General features: G+C 37.8%; 1 pseudogene across 1 annotated transcript; it reads right to left on the reverse strand.

The window, feature by feature from the left end:
- Positions 1-7165, reverse strand: LOC143561495 (ethylene-insensitive protein 2.1-like; annotated as a pseudogene). Its single transcript, XR_013140316.1, has 8 exons — positions 7035-7165; positions 5546-5987; positions 4658-4744; positions 4461-4574; positions 4164-4373; positions 3911-4096; positions 1410-3835; positions 1-736 (listed from the first exon to the last, which is right to left on the reverse strand). The product of XR_013140316.1 is annotated as an ethylene-insensitive protein 2.1-like (transcript).
- Positions 7166-7801: the final 636 nt, after the last annotated feature.

The following is a 7801-nucleotide window of genomic DNA, read 5'->3' on the forward strand; positions in this document are numbered from 1 at the left end:
ACACTAGAACTTATAAATTAAAACACAACCCAAATATTTTCAGTTTATATTTGTTTCTATGTGAAAAAAAGTAAACCAAAAACAAACACAAACAACATCTCATCTTGATAGTAGACCATCTTGTCGCCAGCTTAGAAATATTTACACAACATAACGACATCGTTTCCGGCCTACCAAAAAAAAAACCTCCGTTATTCTATTCCGAACATTTCTTATTCTTCCAAGCCCGAAACACCAACATCGTTGTCGTCATCGTCGCCACCACCGCCGTCACCATAACTGATGTAACCGAACACAAAAATTAAAACCCAGTAGCTAAGAAAGACAACTTGCTTATAAATATCAGATAACCAAAAAAAAGATTCATTTAAATAGTCAACAACAAGCCGGAGCCCTACGGGCTTCGGCAAAGCCCGTCTGGAGCCACAGCAAGCAACCGACGTTTGTATCGTTTAAGAACAGATGCCAGGTTTTCTTTTCCTTTAGGGAATGCCACGTCACCGGCTGCGGTCCCGGGCCGACCTTTTCTGCATGAGATGGCGGTCTCGACGTTTTTCACTATGTCCAGGAGACTAGCGGCGGTAGTGCATTTCCCTAGGCTTGGTTTGGCCGGTGGCGGCAAACTGGTGAGGGATTTGGGTGGTGATGATCTCCGTTGGCACGAGTCGGGAACTTGAAGGCAGAAACACGGGCTTGCTGGCACACGCGGTTTTGAAAAAGCTGGTTCTATTATTCCCTGCACAAGTGAAATAATAATTCAAATTTACTCTAGTGCGGGTCGGGTCAGGTGGGTCGGGCCTAAAACAATTTATATCCAGAAAGTTGTCTTTTTATTTTTTATAAATAACTAGCGCAATAAATATGATTATGAAAACGACATTGTTCCAATAATAATCTAATCTTTAATTAAACGATTATAGAGAATTTATGTAGCATAAGTACACTTTGGGAGACTTTGTTTGACCCGTCAACTTTTTAGGCTAATTGTAGGCGTGTGAATTTCTGATACTACATGAAAACACGACACAAACCTAACACAAAATTTGCTGGTTTCGGATAAATGGGGTCGGGTTAGTTTTAAGTCAAACCCGCAACCCCGGCGGTTTCACGTGTTGACTTGTTTTAACACAATTTTTTTTATGTTTTATGTAACAAATTAAATTGGTTGGGTATATTGTGCTAAAACTTAACTAAAAATGTGAATACAATAATAAAAAAACAGAAAAAAACTTTCGTGGTCAACTGGGTCGTGTTCGTGTTAACCCACGAGTATGCATGTTGTGTTCTGTTTCGTGTAGGGTTGGACCACGACTTGTTCACTTATAGCCCGAACGACCTATTTGCTTATAAACGGATCAAAACAGCTACCTCCTCAATCATGTACAAAGCAACCAAAAAATAATAATTACCTGAAGACGATTAAGAACGTATGTATACTTCCCCCAAAGCTCGGGCCTACTTTCCATAAGCGAGAGCTCGAGAATCCTATGCATACACCAAACACCAAAACTTTTTATAACCTCAATTCTCCAAACACAATCCTCACCGCAATTAGGAACCGATGTTACAAGATACTTATTATACTCATTTTCATCAACTTTTGTTCCCCCACCACGGGCCACCCGATTCACCTCAATTTCATACAGAAATCTTTCTCGAGCTGCCACACGGTCCACAAGATCCTCATCTAACCCCCCATTTTGCTTAAATAGCCATTCAGACCCTTCAAGTTTCAAAAGTTTAACAAAACAAAGCCTAAAGGACTTCAAAAGATTCCCTTCGGAATCCACAGCATGTGAAGTCTGTTCTTGACTGCTCAAATTGGGCCTTGGGTTGACCTTTTCAGCCACACCGAACTGTTCTAACGGTTGTTTTGACCACATGGACCATGTGTCTGACCCGGACCCCGACCCTAACCGTGACCCGTGACTTGAAACCGGGTGGTAAGCAGCTGCATCCCGGGATAAATTAGAATAAGATAAACCACCGTAACCGGAAATTGTCCCGGATCGGTATAACGGGCTTTGGTAAACCGACTGCCCGAGAGTTCCATATCTCGAACCACCGTCTCGTTCAGGTACGATCTTGGATTCCCGATTCGGTAGGAGGCCCAATATATCGGGCATGCTGTAATACTTCTTCTCGTGGACGTTCTCAACAGAGCCCACGGGCTGAATATTGCGATAAGCTCGTTCGGGTTGCATCGAGCTGTTTCTGGACACGACTGGATCCGGAAAACCAGGTGGTTTCACGGGTCGTAGCCCATTTTGCATGGTTTTCGTCACGGAAACCGGAGATTTGTAGTTTGATGAAACGAGTGGCGGTGATTTAGGAGATAGCGGTTCGATTTGGCTTTGAAAGTAATCAGAATTTTGCATGGTCTGGTTTATATATGACTTGATTTGATAACCGTGAACCGTAGCGGGCTGATCCGTGTATGGGCCAGAAGTATGTGGTAACCGCAAACTATGGTATCGTTTCTCAGGATCCATCACATTTAGACCTGAGTTAGCTGTATACGCATCTAGTAACTGTTGGTAGCTGGTCAACAAAGAAGATGACCCGCGTTGCACCCCATAAACCGGATCGATTTCCGGGCTCGTCATATTTGTAACAACCGGGCTAGCCTTTAAGTTTACTTTAGAATCAATCCCGAGCAACTTATCGAGTTTGTTAAGTCTGGCATCTTGTGTCATTTCCCCATGTAAATCAAAAAGAAGCTTCCAGAAATCATCTAGTGTTGTAGCCAACTGACGTCTGGCGGCCCGCCCTAACCCACCTAGCTTTGAAAGACTCGCGGGCCCACTCAAAATGTCATCATTTTTCACGCCAAGACTCCTGAATGAACCTGGCCCGTTAGAGGTTGGGGATTGATTCGTTTCAGTTCCTGTTCCCGATACCGGTACTGTTTTCGGTGGCTCTTCGGGTTCCCAATCGGGCTCTTTCACCAAATGCGGGGTTCCATCTATTCTCACCGTCTTTTCAACCAAATCATCTACTTCAGTTTTCAAAACTGGGCTCGGAACACTTTCCACAATTGTTGGTGAGTCATCGGGCTGCTGCAATGAAGACGGTGTGATATAAGAAGAGTTTTCTTCAATGGTGGTCAAACGAGGCCCGCTATCATAGTCTAAAATGTCATCTGGCAAATTAAAATCACGGGCCGAATCAATACCACTCTCGTGTGTGACCATTTCTTGAATTTCTCTCGGGTTTTCTTGTTTTTCTTCAATAAATGATGATTCGGGAACGATATCTTGAATACTATTATCATCCCACTTTTGAAACTGGGTACGACACTTGCAGATTTCAAAGGGGTTACCACGAGCCAAAGCATAAGTAAAATGGACAAACTCGCAGTCGTGAGAATAAAAACATACGGGCCCCACATTGTCCACCTCAAATTACTAGCCCAGTCACTGGTTTCAAACATCATCTCAACCACAAACACAATCACTAACCCGAGAATCCCGACATAAGTAACCCAAACTATATACTCGACATATTGTGAAATTTTGTTCACACCCATTATTGATCTCGATGAAGCGACACGGAAAAGCGGGACCACTGATGACGGGAGCAAAACCGCCACCATGATTTGAGTACACAGCATAAGTTGGTATGCACCTTCGGCCCCCGAATGCCACGTGTACGTAAGTGCTGGAATTAAGGATATGAATCTGATTGTTGAGTGATGACTCCAGCCAGGAATGTCGATTTTGAAAAAGTTGAGGAGGACCGATTGACCACTGAACTTCCACGTCAGCGCGGTTGTGTGATACGAAATAACTAGAACGATAACTAAAGCAAAAGGCACCATTAGGCTCCTAAATACCTAAAAATTGATTTTAAAAACAAAATTATAATAATTTAATATACAAGAAATCGACATAAAAGATAATTAATTAACCTGGTCCATTAGAGACAAAGCATCCTGAAAAGTAGACAAATCAAGGCCCGTGCTATAAAATACATTTGCTGCCGAGTTCATGAGAATGCAATTAATGACGAAAATGCCACTGAAAACGCTAAAAATGGCGAACCGATGGTCATTGCATAAAGCCCCCTTTGAAACATGTTCCGGTCCCTGATGTTGCTGCAAAGATTCATATAAACATTAAAAAACCCGACTTTAATATGAAAATATATTAAATATATAATACCTGCACAATAGACGAATGCAGATAAAAGTTATGAGGCATGATGCTTGCACCGAGAAGACCCATTAATGCAAACGCACTTTCCCCGCTTAAATTTAGCAGCCCGCCCATTGATAAAGATGTGTCCCGTTGACTTGTAATGACCCCAAAGAAGTATGAAAACAAAGCAGTCGTTGCTAACCACATGCATATGAACTTTGCTTTCCCATTCTTCTATAAAACAATATAACATATCAGTATTATAGAAAATGTGTAAAAGAAACTGGAATAATATTAATAATAATAATAATATCTTTGAGCTTACCAAGAAATAAAGAAAACTGGACATAAGAAAGCATCAAGAGAAGTCAAAACGACGCAAGTAAACAGACCGATGCCAAATGTGAGATTAAGCGCATGCGCGGTTCCCAAAATCTTGCAAAATATGAGAATTGTTAAATTAGTGCGATCAATTTATTTGTTAAATTAAATGTGTAACTAAAAGGGATTAAATTTACCATTGTAAGGTCCAAAGCGATCATAGATAGTTCGGCTTGAACTCCCAATAATACACATGTGACTGCATCATACTCGGTACTACAAATCTGCATAAACATATAGCAATAGAGCACGAATTGGTTAACAACTGAAACTGCTATACATGGGTCTATAACTGCTACTAAGAAACTAACTACCAATAACAGAAATAGTTGCAAATGAAGTAACCAACTTGTTACATAACTAATTAGACCTGTAAAATAACCGAACGTTCAGTGAACACTGAACAGTTTGTGAACTGTCCGGCACGAAGTTCATTACTTAATAAACAAACGAACATGACAAAATATTTTGTTCATTCAATTATACGTTTGTTTGTGTTCGTTTGTTTACATTCATTTACGTTCATTAGTTCATACATTAATATATTCATCTAAGTTTTTTTTTGGCCAACTACAACGCTAGTTTTATTAAAAATTTAGCCAAACACGTTATTTTAACTGGTTTTAGCTCAGTCATGTTCGTTCATCTATGTTTAGTTATGGTCATTTGTGTATGTCATGAACCTTTCGTTTAACTGTTAATGAACGAATATATACGAACACGAACATGCTCATTTTCTTAACGAACGTACATGAACAAGAAAACCCCATTCGTTTAACCGTGTTCAATTGTTTGTTTGGTTAAAGTTAAATAAACGAATACGTTTACAAGCCTATGACTAATGGTTTGACTTGACTTTGACTATCTTACAAGAAGATATTGCACAACCTTTTTACTTCACACACAACACCTACTTTAATAATTTTTTACAGCTTTACAACACAAGTCTCTATTTTCACAAAAATATCATTTTTGACCAATTTATCTATCAATTAATTTTATAGAACAAAAACCAAAAAATGTACCTGTGCAAGATCTCTCCCTGTGACCACAGCAATAGAAGCTGAAAGGTATTGACATAGAACAGCAGCCAAACTAAAAACAAACATAAGTACAACAAGATCACAACCAAAACGGGCCCCACCCTCGATTGTTGCAACCCATTTTCCTGGATCAACATATGTAATTGCAATAAAGACAACCGGTAAAACAGCTGTAAGCAGCCTGTGTGTCATGTTCGGTTGGGATTTTTCCCTCTCCATTTCAGAAATAACTGTAAAATCGCTAATTATCGAACGGTTGAGATTTGATCTGGTGGTTTCAACTTTCAATCACATGATAAATGTTGGCATAACAAGATTTTGACACTCGTGGTCACAATCATAACCAACTTCATGTCAGCTTTGAAAAATAAATATCCAAATTTGACATGACCGTGTCGTCCCGAATCCAACAAGTCAAGTGAAACTACAAAAACAAAAAGGAAAAAAAATTAAAACACATGTAAAAGTCATTTATTTAGAATCTAACAAACTAAACACGTAAAGATTTTAGGTTTAATTGGAGCAGATATATACAATTTTGACCAACCATTTAACTTTCAGATTCCCACATTTGGGAAAGGTGAAACTTTAGCTGAAGAGCACTTTCTTTTCAGAACCACTAATATGTTGAGAACCGCATAAGCACATGTTTACATATCACTTGAAAAGAGGAAAAGTGAAAACAATTATCCCTAAACTTTCTTTAAAAGGTACAAAAATTTGTGGACATGTGCATATATATGTGCATATGGTGCACATGTGTATATGCTTTTCAACAAAAAGACAATCACTACAGTGTTTTTTAAAAACAACAATCGTACCCGGTGAATCCCACAAATTGCAAAGCTATTTGTAGTTTGTTAAACCTTATTGTATTTTTCTAAAATAATAAAAATAAACCCTAAATTATCGTCAATTTATATAATAAAAAGTTCGGTTAATACAGCTCTCGCAGTTCTCAACATACTATTGGTTATAACAATAACAAACATCAAATTTCATCTTAGCATACATAAAATTTAAGTTTTTAACCATTTCAAATTAACTTCATAAACCCGAATTCGATTCAATTCATATGCAATTACATTAACACAAGCTTCAAACAAGCAGATCCAATCAACTTAACACCCAACTCAGATCTTCATCATCACCATAAACCCCAAATTCAAGAAACAAAGTCAAAACCCTAGAAACTCAAAGCATTCAGCTTTATAAACTGGGATCTTATAAACAAGCAGATCCAATCAACTTAACACCCAACTCAGATCTTCATCATCACCATAAACCCCAAATTCAAGAAACAAAGTCAAAACCCTAGAAACTCAAAGCATTCAGCTTTATAAACTGGGATCTGATAAAGATTTGCTTATCTAATCTATTCTTGCAAACCCAGAAAAACCCATGAAGGAAATCCAATAAAAAGTCAAACTTTGATGATTAATAGCATAAAGCTTTGAACTTTAGGGTTTACCTTTGGTTCTTGAATCTTGATTGCTGTTCTTGTTTAAGGGTTGTGACTGAAAGCTGAAGGTAGATCTGATGGGGTCTAAAAGAATGATCTTTTCAAGATGAGAGAGAGAGAGTATACAATATGTGTATCTATATGTAGATGTGTGAGTGAGTGAATAATAATAATGATTATTATTATAGCAGGGGATCATAGAGCTATCTTGTAGTCAGAGAAGTCCAATTGAAAACCAGTAAAAAAGATAAGTTTTTTTAACAGCAAGTGCTGACATATTTACGTGTTTTTTTAATGACCAACCAACAATTCCGTTTATAACAGGTAACCTAATAATAAAAACGATCCCATACATTTACGATCACAGCTAGCGTTGAGTAGTCGAAGTTCATCATTTTCTGTTTGTGAAAAACTTGCTGAATACTCACTACAGTAAAACCCTATTGGAATATAATCCGAACTTGAGACCTTACAGTCTCCATCCTAAGTCTTCACTTCTTCTCTAATATCAGTTAAGCTAAAGCTTATTAGCGACATATTTAGATAAACTGAAAAAAAGAATCGGTAATAATGGCATATTTAGGTAAATATTGACATATTTAAACACGTATCTATACTATTTAATAAATAAAACTTTCTAAATGTCACATGTCATTACTATATTTATCGTTACAAAATTTTCCCACATCTCTCTCATATTAAATACATTTCAATTTTTAATAATTTCATCTTAACTTAAAAGAATTAATACCATCATAAGCATGTTAATTTGTTTA

This window comes from Bidens hawaiensis, unplaced genomic scaffold (assembly GCF_021521415.1).
Source record: "Bidens hawaiensis isolate Kalapana, Puna unplaced genomic scaffold, B.hawaiensis_p1.1 tig00020692_1, whole genome shotgun sequence".
Taxonomy (NCBI): Eukaryota; Viridiplantae; Streptophyta; class Magnoliopsida; order Asterales; family Asteraceae; genus Bidens; species Bidens hawaiensis.